This window comes from Meles meles, chromosome 2 (assembly GCF_922984935.1).
Source record: "Meles meles chromosome 2, mMelMel3.1 paternal haplotype, whole genome shotgun sequence".
NCBI classification, from domain to species: Eukaryota; Metazoa; Chordata; class Mammalia; order Carnivora; family Mustelidae; genus Meles; species Meles meles.
This window is the reverse complement of record NC_060067.1, coordinates 105,896,284-105,908,530: the sequence shown is the minus strand read 5'-3', so window position 1 is coordinate 105,908,530 and position 12,247 is coordinate 105,896,284.

The window sequence follows — 12,247 nt, the reverse complement described above, 5'->3', positions numbered from 1 at the left end:
ATTGGATCATGTGACTAGATTAAGACAAAGAATTGTGGTCACAGTGATATACACAACTTTCAAGTCTAGGTGAAAACACACTGCCTTATCTTTCTTGTTCTTCCTCACTTGCACAACAAGAAAGGATGGATTCTCAAATGGTGAAGCCACATTATTTTATTGAAGGAAACTAGATTCTTCAGAAGAAAGTTGTTCTAAAGAGACATCACCCCATATCATAATGTAGCATGAAAAAGAAACACAACTTTTTTATACTGAGACATTTAGTTTGTTACCATAGCACAGCATAATCTTCTCTGATTAATGACCTCTACCTAGTATTCTAAATCTTAAGTATTTAAATCAAGCCTCTCTTCCTTATGGAAGCTTTTCCTGATATACCTCCAACTTCTCAGTTTATGTCATATCTCTCAGCTGAATATTTCTAAGACTTCTGTGCATTTCTGTATCAAAAATGGTGGAGGGAATGGGAAGTGAGATTGGGCAGGAGAAGTCAAGATAAAATGCAGGATCAATGGCAGTTTTTACTGACTCTATGACCCTTCAGAATTTTCTTGACTCCACGATCCTTCAGAATTGTCTTGAGTTGGACCAGAATGAACAGACCTTTAAACTCACACATCAGTCATTGGATGCAGGCTATCCAAGGAAAGAATTTGGCCTTCGTCAAGATGGTTTCCTACAGATGAGGCAATCCCTATAGGGGCTGACAGATATAACCAGTCTGCTGACAGCCTTCCCAGAAACCTAACAAGATTGCTCTTGAAGGGAGATCAAGGTTACACACCACAGTTTTCACAGCAGCAGTCTTCCCTCAATTCCAGAAATGTGCATTGCCCTGATACCACATGACTTTTACATGTATTCCAGTGTTGTTCTACTTTACACTTCAGGGGAATGAAGGATTAATATTATATAATAAAGAAAAGTTGTTTTGCAACATACATGTAAAAGAAAATATTTAATTCAATTGTCTATAGTTAACATAGGTAAATGAAATCAAATACACAAAGCAACAGTAAAAATAAATTCTTCTAGACACAGAGAAGTTAAGCTGATTGTTAAGAAAAAAAAAAAAACAACAAAACAGACAAAAATCTAGTCAAGGAAAAGAACATAAGAAACAAAACATTGTCTCTTTGGCTGCTTCTGTATTTCCACCCCTTCCTCCCACAATTTCTAACTCAGAATTTGTTAAACAATAAACACTCATGAATGGAGACTGAGTAACTGTGAAAGAACTGCAAGACAAAAGAAAAGGGGGAATTATATGATTAAAGGGATGTAAAGAGTAGCAAAAATAAAAGGATGGAGGGAACAATATTTTGCTAATCTAGATAAGTCATCTCAACAACAAAGGAAGACTGAAAGCTATACTGGGTCAGATGACATCTTGAGGATGACTACAGAAAGCTGGTGTTGGAAGATAAGGATCAGAATAAACAAACTTCAGAAAATGTTATGGGGAAGAATTTGTGTTGTCTCTGTTGGAGGAGTCCTAAAGAGTGACTGATTGTTCTCCTTAAGGTTTGCAGGTTTTTTAGCAAAACAGCTTTTTGTCTATTTGCTTCATTTTAACTTACAGCTTTCCTCATGTGCATTAGAGACAGATATGATTTCAAGATCCATTCAAAAGTATTTGATAACTACCAACATTTTCCAAGAAATTTCTATAAACTAGAAAGCTAGCAGTTAAAAAATAATAAAAATAAAAATGATCCTATTGGAACTTGAATTCTACTGAGGACAATAAGACAATGAATGAGATAATAAGTAAAAATTATCAAGTGTTATGGAGAACAATTATAAAGAAGGGAAACTGGGGTGTGCAGATATAATTTTAAATTACTTTACTTTGCAAAGCTTCTCTGAGAAACTGATATTTGAATAAAGTCCTACTGAACATGAAGGAGTGAGTCAGGTGGATTTCTGGGGGGAGAGAAAATGGCAAATGCAAAGAACTCAGGTAGGAATGTGAATGGAGGTTTCAAGGAACACTAAGGAAGGCAACATAGATGAAAAGCAGTGAGCACAGGAATGACAATGGGACATGAGTTCAGAGAGGGAAAATGGTCAGATAGCATGAGGTCTTACAAGGACATCGGGAAAATGCAACTAACTTGGCTTTTATAGTAAGTGAAAGAGTCAGGTTTTTAAAAAATAAACCCTGAGAAATAAGAGGATGAGATTATTTAAAAAGTAAGATTCAGAGGCAAAAAAAAAAGAAAAGGAAAATTAAAAATATGACCTAAATCATAAATGCTGTCAAAAGTGTGGAAGATAAATTTGAGGACATCTTGCAATATATTGGACGAAAAGCTCAGAGATATAAAAATTGCAAAGAAAAGATAAAAAATCATTATAGGAAATTGAACATCTGATAGAATTACTCACTAAGAGATGTGAGAGAAAACAAAGAAAAATCATTAGATTGAAGGAACTAATCTTCAAATGAACTGGCCCACAGATTACCTAGAGTAAGGAATAGAAAAGATCCATAAAAAATATGTAGCAAAGGAAAAAATGAAAACTAATTAGGTTTTATACAAAACATCAGTATCAGAGGCGCATTACACCTCTTACCAGTAAATCTTGGAGCTAGAAGAAAATGGAATGTGTGTAGTAGTCAAGAGAGGCTGATTTCTGTAACAAACAACTCTCAAGCCAGTGGTTCAATAGAGGAATTTTGAAGTCTCTTTCTTGACTCAGCCCTACCTGTGATGGTAGTACTCAGGAGCCTAGGTCTGATTATACAGTGCTCTGCTGTCATTTAGGGACTCAAAATTCTGCCCTAGACACCCTCACCCCGAAGTCAGCTGTAATCCAGGGGAAAAGAGGGAGAGTACAATCTCTGAGAGATTGAAGGGGCCAGGGATGAAAAGGGCCTACACCACTTAATCCCAGGCAAGGCCCCCTTCCCCCACAGAGGCCCAGAAGAAAATAAACTGTGCATGTCATTGCTCTATAATCCTTCCAGAATTCCAAGGGAGTATGATTTCCAGCTAGAATCCACCAGCTAGCAATCGAGTCTGAAGGTAGATGGAACAGTTCTTTATAAGTGCAAGATCACAAACTTAGCATTTTTGTAAGATTTCTCAAAAAATCAGAGAAAGTCCAGCAAAACGAACAAGTTAATCAAGAAATAGAGATCAGAGTGTTTAAAGATGAATATTGAAAAGAAGCCCTCGACTCACAGGGCACAGGGTTAGGAAATCTCAAGATGACCGATGTGTGCCAGGCTCACAGAGCAACCCTTATATACAGAACAGAGGGCTTAAGGAGGGATATATCTGAATTAGAAGATAAAATTGAAAGATTAGGCAAGAATTTAAACTCATTGATAGGGAATTTTTTTCCCCCTCCTGTGGGCAGACTTTGGGAGTATATTGGTAGTGTTCTCACCATGAAAACTAAGCAAACAAAAAGAGGATCAATATTAACTGTACTAAAAAAAAAGAGTTGTCCAAAAAAGGTACAATCATGGTAAAATATATGAGTTAGCTGTGAATTGAAATTGTATACTCATAAGAGTTAAACACTCAGCATTGGTAGAAGCACACATTATCACATAACCACAAAATGATGGATGGAAGCAAGAGTATGCACATGCATGAGAAGATGTTAAGGAGAACTAAATCATTGCAGCTAAAAACTAATATCGGTAAGCATGTATTATTTTAAAAAACAAAGATAAATATCAGAAGAAACACCTAAAAGAACTTTGTGACTTCTGAGAAGTAGGTTGAAGGTTTATTGAAAGGTAAGGAGAAAGCTGCAGGATTTTTCTTAAGAGACTTGTAAAAGAACAATAACAGGAAAGGAGGGCTATCTCCTGTTGCCAAGTATTTGCCATCCTGCTTTACAGCTATATAATTTAGGATAAATACAAAAAAAAAGATTAATATTGTAATTAAACTGGGAAAGGATACTTGGGAGGAAATTATTTGGCTTCAATAGGTTTTATTTATAACCCTATGAGTTAAAGTCAATACCTACCACATAAAATCAAGGAGTGAAGAGTACTGCATTTCATTTAGTAGATTACTAGATTTCATTACTGGAGTTACTGAAGAGGATAAAAAACATATACAGTCTACACCTTCATATAACTAGAAAAACGGTGTGTGGAAGCATTCACAGATGAACTATGAGGGACAATGAGAAAAGCAACAAAGACCAAGGAACTAATGAAAGAGATGTGCATAGAAAAATCAACATAGTTTAGAAAGGAGAGCAAAGCTAGTCAAAAGAAAGTGTTTCTAGTAGATACACTAAAATATTTTTAAACTTAAAGAAAGTGATTAAATAATCTAAATAAATCAAGTAAAAATAAGAAAATTTTACTTGATTTTTTAATTATTGATTGAAAAGAAAACAGCTGGGTGAACAGTGTGTGTTTTCCATAAGATATGAGAAGTTACAGAATACCTAAAGAGTTTAAAATGGTACAATGAAGCTATTAAAAAAAGATAAATGGCTTGAGACACAGGGTCTGCAAATGGGGTTTTATAAGTTATTGTCTGTTTTGGTCCACCTTTGGGAGAAGTATGCACTGCCACTGTAGGAAGGCAGAACACATGTTTGTGAATAAAGAGCGTGTTGCAATTTCCACATCACAAGAGCTAATTTAAACACTTTTTCTCATTGAAGAGTATTATATAGTAGGGAGACCTCAACTTTTGGCTTCTCCACTAAGTACTTAGACTTCTATCTGCTCTTACGTACGTAGAAGAGGAGCACAGAGTGCTAGATGATCCAGTTCTGTGGTCCTACAAGTACCCTTTCCAGAAGTGTGTCTTCACAAAGTGAGGTCATCTACCAATGAGAATAGTTGAGAAACTATGGGGGCCTGGGGTAAATGTTAGCAAGGTAACAAGTATAATAATAGATTTAGACGAACAGCTTGGCCAGCCACCCCATGTTTACTGATGCTTTGCCATTTTTAGGGTTTGTTGTTGTCCACTCTGGCCTTTTATCATCTCTTCCATCATTCTGCCCAAACTGAATCTCTTGATAAGAACTTTATAATAATGTCAAACACTAGATTTGGATACTTGGTTAATCCTCAGATTAAATGGAAGAAAGTGACTTTACTAACTCCACTCTGACTTTTTCATTTGTAATATAGAAGAACACTGGTTGGCCTTCTTATATACCTCATGTCTGCCTGCCAGCATTTCTATTCCTTGCATCCTCTATTGAAAATGATTTCTATTGTTAAATACTACTGAAAGTCACTGGCATACCTTATAGAAAAAAAGTCTGAGTTTGCTGCAGTGAGGGGAAAATGCACTCCTCATATACTCTGGATGCATCTCAATGTTAGAGTAAATTGAGTTTTTTTTATAGGAATTGTTTGTTCTGGTGAGGTGTGTTTGCGAGGACCAGTCTAGCCATCAAATATCTACATGTATTTTTTCCAGAGGGAGGGAAAAAGGAGACCTAGAATGTCATTGGTGAAAAGCAGCACTCAGAAAGATAGGATTTTAATTACTGCATGGCTAAATATGGCCTTGTGTTGTCCTGTTGAAAATACTTTGTTCTCTTGACCTCATCGTTTCTCACTGCAAATATCATTGAGGTGCTGATAGCAACATGTGATCACCAGCAAGACTAATTCTTACTTTCTCACTAACTACTTCATTCTTTCTGTCACTAAACCTTTAAAATCACTATCAGTAGCCAAGATTTGGAAACTCTGGCACAGAGAGTTGAAGTAGCTCACTCAAGTTTACAAGGTCACTAATGTATGGAATACTCTATTTCCTACCAACTCAATACTCAGTCTATTGAAAATCTGGTTCTAATCCTTCAAGGCGTATGATATTTAGCATCAAACAATGGAATTCCTGCAGTCCACCGAGTCAGAATTCATTTCTTCTCTGTTTACTTTGAAAGCATTTGGTACAACTGTGAAATTGCCATCTCATAGAGGAAGAGGACTTAATTCAATGTTTAAGGTTTGCATATTTTAGATACCAGGATCTAAGTTCCCAAGTCATTTCTACTTCTGATCCAGAATTATCTTTCTCTAACTTTTGAAAGCCTAGCCTTCTAGGGGCAATCCACTTCCCTGTGTACTTGAAGACAGTTAATTGACAGAAATATAGAAATTATTTCCTGTCTCTGGTTTCTTTTCTCAGATCTGGTTTGAATTTTCAACTAAACATAACCAGAGCTCTTTTCTGATGTCCTTTTTCCTCAGCACTAATGGATTTCCACCTATTCAAATTTTCCTTGGAACATACTGAGGTGCTTAGATTACCTTTGGCTCATTGGCATGACTGAGCAACTGTCATGTTTTGTTGTGTTTCCACTTCTCCTGTAATAATCAGTTTAATTATTACTTCTTATTTATTCTTAATAGATATATTTGGAGAAAATAAAACATTATTTAGGCAGGACCAAATGCTCTAACAGTGATATTAATAACCCAAATTTTATTGATTTATTGCTCACGATGCTCATCACCTCATGATGTAGGATCTCAGTTCCCAGGTCAAAATCTCTCCCTGTTCTTTCTGGAAGTCTAGTGGGTATCACATACACAGTGAAGACAAATATGTATTTTACTTCTGTTTGCACACAGTAAGTAATCAAAACCCTTGTGTGCAGCACACATATGCTCAAGGATCAATTCATTTAAGCTTTCCTACTTCTGTTTTCACTGATGTTCACTACCTGAAATCCACCTAAGGGAGGTGACTTGCCCCGTTCAGGGCTGACAGTGATCTCCAGTAATACACAGAACATTCCCTAGAGCAGTTCCTCTCACACTACCTATGCTGGAAGAAGAGTTTTCTCTTATAATATGACACAAAGCCAATACATTTGTAAAATACAATAAAAAAGAATTTCCAGAGAAATAACATATTCTAGAATGTCACAGCAATGTCACAGAGCTATCCGAGTTTCTGAATGCCTACTCTTAGTCTCTGTATTAATAGTTCACAGACTGGGAACCAAAGGGACCACACTTTGGGTAGCACTCCCTTGACTGTGGTCTTCTTCTACTCTTCAAGTTGCTGCATCTTCACAGAAGCTATTACCCTTCGATTTTCAGCCAAAGTGCATATCATGCAAAGGTTAGTAGAAAGCTCAGGTCTCCAAGTCTGTGTGGCACTTTTGTTATTTGGGCCCTAGAAATAACATTGTCTGTTCATGAGTCTCACAAAGCCCCTTTGAAGCAGCATCACTTAAACTTTCTCCTTCTTCCTCAGACTTAGTCCTAGAATATAAGACCCAGCTGAGAAAAGTCACCATGCTCTTATTCCTGGTTCTTCTGTCTCTCTCCTTCTCTTTACCTGAGGCACTTCCCCCAAAGGATCAAGCTTCCCTCATTTATAAACTCATGAAAATAAATAACATGGGGGTCTCTGATCCAACAGTTTATCAAAATTTTGTTTTCAGCTGAGACTTTGTCTTCATGAGGTTCCAATTCGGTGTATAGTAATTCCATCAGCCACTGCGTGAAAAAGTAGATTATGAGTGATTTTGTCACTCTTTTGTATGCAGAAAAGAAATGGAATGTGTGTTTATTAAGGGCCAAACTCTGTGATGAATGCTTTACCTAGCTCAGCTTCTTAAACCCTCAAGGCACTTTATGAGAAGGCCACAGACATCACTTCCATTTTACAGATGAGGGTGCTGATACTTGGAGAACTTCAGGAACTTGGCTGAGGGCTCTCAACCAGTGATTAGCAGAGCTGCAATAATCAGTGTTGCCTAGAAAAACAGGAAGAAGAGAAAGTAAGACATAAACAAGGTGCAAAATGAATGTTTAAAAGTTGATGCAAGAATATAGGTTTCTTCAAGAAACAGACTCTTAACTATAGAGAAAAAACCGATGGTTACTTGAGGGGAGGCAGGAGGGGGGACGGGTTAAATAGGTGATGGGGATGAAGGAGGGCACTTGCTGTGATGAGCACTGGGTGTTGTATGGAGGTGTTGAATCCCTATACTGTACCCCTGAAACTAATATTAAACTGTTTTAACTGACTGAAATTTAAGTAAAAATTTTAAAAAGAATATAGGTTTCTTCATTCAGTGGGGATATATGGAGTTTTACAGAACAAATTCTTCATAGAAAACACCACTTTGGGGGGAAGAAAGAAAGAAGGAAATAAAACCGGGCATCTGTTTTGAGCAATGGTACAATATTTGCTTATCTGACAGGTTTATCTAACTCCTTGGTTGTAACCAAATAATTAGAAAAGGGAGATATAGGAGGTTTATGACTTTCTGCATTTGAGGAATGTACCCCAACTTGCTTGGTCTGCAACTGATTCCTCCTCCATTTTGTTTCAGTCCATACTTACCAACTTGGAGAAGGAAGTACAAGAGGAGTCCATGCCTCCGAAGATAATGGTTCATTGTCAATGTCAATTTCACAGTAGTTTCTATATTATTGCACAGACTGCTACTATTATGACCCCTGATAGCAATTCTTCTGACTTTGGGTTCTAGAGATATTATCCAGGCCCTCCTTCTTATTTCTGTCTGGCCCTTCATAGCTGGTGTTTTTCTCTGTCCCCCTCCTCCCACTAAAACTTATGTATGCTTATGGGATTGGTTCCTACTTCTTCTAGCTTGGTCATAGCCATCTTGAATTTGGCCAGAGATATTGCCTATCTATTTGTTTTCTCTGCCTGGTGCCCTTACCCTCTTCAGCTAACAAAGCCACTATTCTTTGTGGGGAAAGGCATTTCATATAGGTTGGAATAAGGCTGATGCTGCATTATTTGCACTGCATGCACTACATTTGTTTCAGAACAAGTCTCATGATTCAGGCTGTGTCAAATTCTCAATGGAACATGTTACTCTGAGCTCTCTAGAGAGTTTCTATTTCTTCTGAGGGAGTTCTTGGACTGCCAATGCCTTCCTGCCCACCAGTCACCTAAGGATGAGGAATTAAAGACCTCACTTGAACCCCTGGTTCTATACAATCCTGAAACCAGTAACACTGTGTTTATGTCAGCACTCGGTTTTTTTAAACTTAGATTGAGTAGGATTTTTGTCAATTGCAGCCAAAGCACTTTTGGTTAAATCACTGAGTTACTGAAAACCTGACTGGGTTTAGACCCTGGATTTTGTGTTTCTACCTAGATCGATGATAAATCCATGCCCATTCTAAACTAATTGTACCCCTTCTTTCTCTATATTTGCCATGTTCTTTTCAACCCTCTGGCCTAATCAGATTTCTTGTCCTCATACTTTTCAAGGGTATTCTACCTTGCTGTGTAAGTTCTGATGTGAAAAGCTGCATTAAAAAAAAAAAGTCCATGAAGACCTCTACTACATATATTTTAAACAATAGGTTTTCTAATAAGAAACAAGGGCACAACTTAATGCCAGTGTAGAAAATTATGAGTTAAAGAAATTAATTTATAAATATTGATGCCGGGTCTACTAGTACAACTACTGCAAGAATAGAATCACAAGGATGAGTTTAGAAGAGAAGAATTCTTGGGAACAAAATAAATGCAATATCCACAATCAATAAAAATAACTAGTTTAGAGTCAATACTATATATTATATAATTTTTTTTCTTAGGAATAGTCTCTACATTCAACTTCTAAAGAGGGACTGTAAGATGTTTATCAATCAACACCCTTATTAAGATGTTCAATACATGTTTGTTGATGATGGTTTAGTGAAGAAACTTCTATGAATTTTCATAGAAACATACAGTACTATAACGCAACTTATTTCCTTTGTCTTTTATGCATTAATTATATTTGTCAGCTGCCACCGGGAGGTAGGATATCTTTGTGGAGATGTTTTTATTACTATTATTATTGCTTATGGAATAGCAAGCCCACACAGTTGAAAGACAGCAATTGAAATCATATAAAAAAGATTCAGTCTTGTAGCAGAGATTGTCAATGTTGCTCACAGAAGATACGATGTTTCAGGATAAAATTTTGCCAAGGTCAAAATGTGGGGGGAAAAAAAAACCAAGAGAGATGCAAAATCACTTCATATAAGGTTGCTGCTCAAGGGTAAGAGGTTTGTAGAATCAGGGTATAAAAAGGTATAAAAAATATTGGAAATCTACAACTTAAGCTTTTAAGCTAGTTAGCAGCAGGGGATAAAATCTTGGCTGTGATCAATAAGGCAGTAATCAAGGAAGGCTCTTTAGAATAAACATACTCTAATTATTTTCAAAATTTAATGAATACTATTATAAGAAAATGACAGAAAAAAAAAACAAAAAATATGACTGAGACACAAAGTTAAGTATGAAGTAATTCAGGAAGAGGGCACACTTTGTTTACAATTACTTCTTAACACTGCTTTTGCAATGTAATGCTTGAAAGGACAAATAGCAGATAACAGACTGAGATGTAGTTTTAACACTGATAATATACAAACCAGAATGAAACATGGGTATTTCAAAGAATAGGTCATAGAAATAGGTTTTATGTTTCTATATGTTGCATCAGAAAAATATACAAGTAAAATTTATATGTAGGTACAAGGAGGACAAGTATGTGAAATTTTTGGAAAGCCAAGCATTACCAAAATACAAAACACTATATTTTTACTCTTTAAGTCTTTCAAGATACATGTCCATATATACAGAACTGGTGTCTTGTTTGGACTGTTTTCCCCTTTTATTCTCTCTTTTTTGGAGTCTAGAGGAGTGGTATTTAGAATTAAAATGAATTAAATAACAGAATTAAAATAAATATGGACCATATCTAAGTATAGACTTTTGAGCACCACTGTTCAAAAATGGCTAAAAACAAGTGATCAAAAAAGACTTCAAAGGGAATGAAAACAAAAGAAGAAAAGAAAAGGAAGTCAATGAATAAAAGACATATATTAGAAAGATTTGCAGTGCATCATGTGCACTATTGGGTTAAAACCAAAAGCATACAGATAACTATAGATTATAGATTATAGAATGCCTCAGGAAATGTGGGATTGAATTTTTCAATAATCTGTGATCATATACACTAATACCCAGAGAGTGGAGGGTTGGAGTGAGAGTAAGGGGATGTAGTAAAATTGCAAGGGAGTGTATTTGAAAAGTATATTTAATATTACTTGTAATTTTTATGTACAGTAGATAAAGTGATATTTCAGTTTTGTAAATCAAACTAAGGAAAGGATGTGAGATTTTTACTTTCACTGAAAGGACATGTTGAAAGGAAGTATTTAAATATCTCTTGCAAACCTACTTTTAGACAGGCATAGTAGTGCAGGGTGGAGATACAAGATTTGAAAAACAGTATTTATCCTCCTGGAACTTCTGGGCTGTCTTAGTCTGTTCAGACTGCCATAATAAAATACCACAGACAGAGTGGCTAAAACCACAGAAATTTATTTCTCACCGTTCTGGAGGCTAGGAAGTCCAAGGTCATGGTGCCAGCCTATTGAGTTCCTGGTATGAGCTTTCTTCCTGGCTTGCAGATGGTCACCTTCCCACTGTGTCCTCACATCACCTGTCTTCTGTGTGTAAGCAGAGAAAGAGAGAGCAAGTTCTCTGGTGTTTCTTCTTATAAAGGGCACTAATCCCATTGGATTAAGGCCCCACTCTTTTGCCCTCATCTAACTTATTACGTCCAAATACCATCGTATTGGGCATTTGAGCTTCAGTATATCAGGGGGGTGGGCACATGGAGGTGGGGACTGAAATTAGTCCATACACTGGGCTAAAGAAGATAAAGATAGTGAGCTCACAGATTGGTGAATCTTCACAAAGTAGACAAACTAACAAAAACTGCTAGGTCAAGAAATAAAATACTGCAAAAATATCAGTAACTGCAACATGTCCTTTCCAGGCTCAACCACACTGCTCACCCAAAGGCAACTATTATCCTAGTGTTTAACAGCATTCATTAGGTTTTTTTTGTTGTTGTTGTTTTTTTTAAAGATTTTATTTATTTATTTGTCAGAGAGAGAGAGAGAGAGAACACAGGCAGACAGAGTGGCAGGCAGAGGAAGAGGGAGAAGCAGGCTCCCTGCCCAGCAAGGAACCCGATGTGGGACTCGATCCCAGGATACTGGGATCATGACCTGAGCCGAAGGCAGCCTCCTGGGTGGTTCATTAGTTTTTAATGTTAATCAGTTTTGCCTATTTTTAAAGATTTTATTTATTTATTTATATAACAAGTAGGCAGAGAGGCAGGCAGAGAGAAAGGTGGGGGCAGGGGGTGGGGGGATTGGGAAGCAGGCTCCCTGCTGAGCAGAAAACCGGATACGGGGCTCGATCCCAGGACCCTGGGATCATGACCTGAA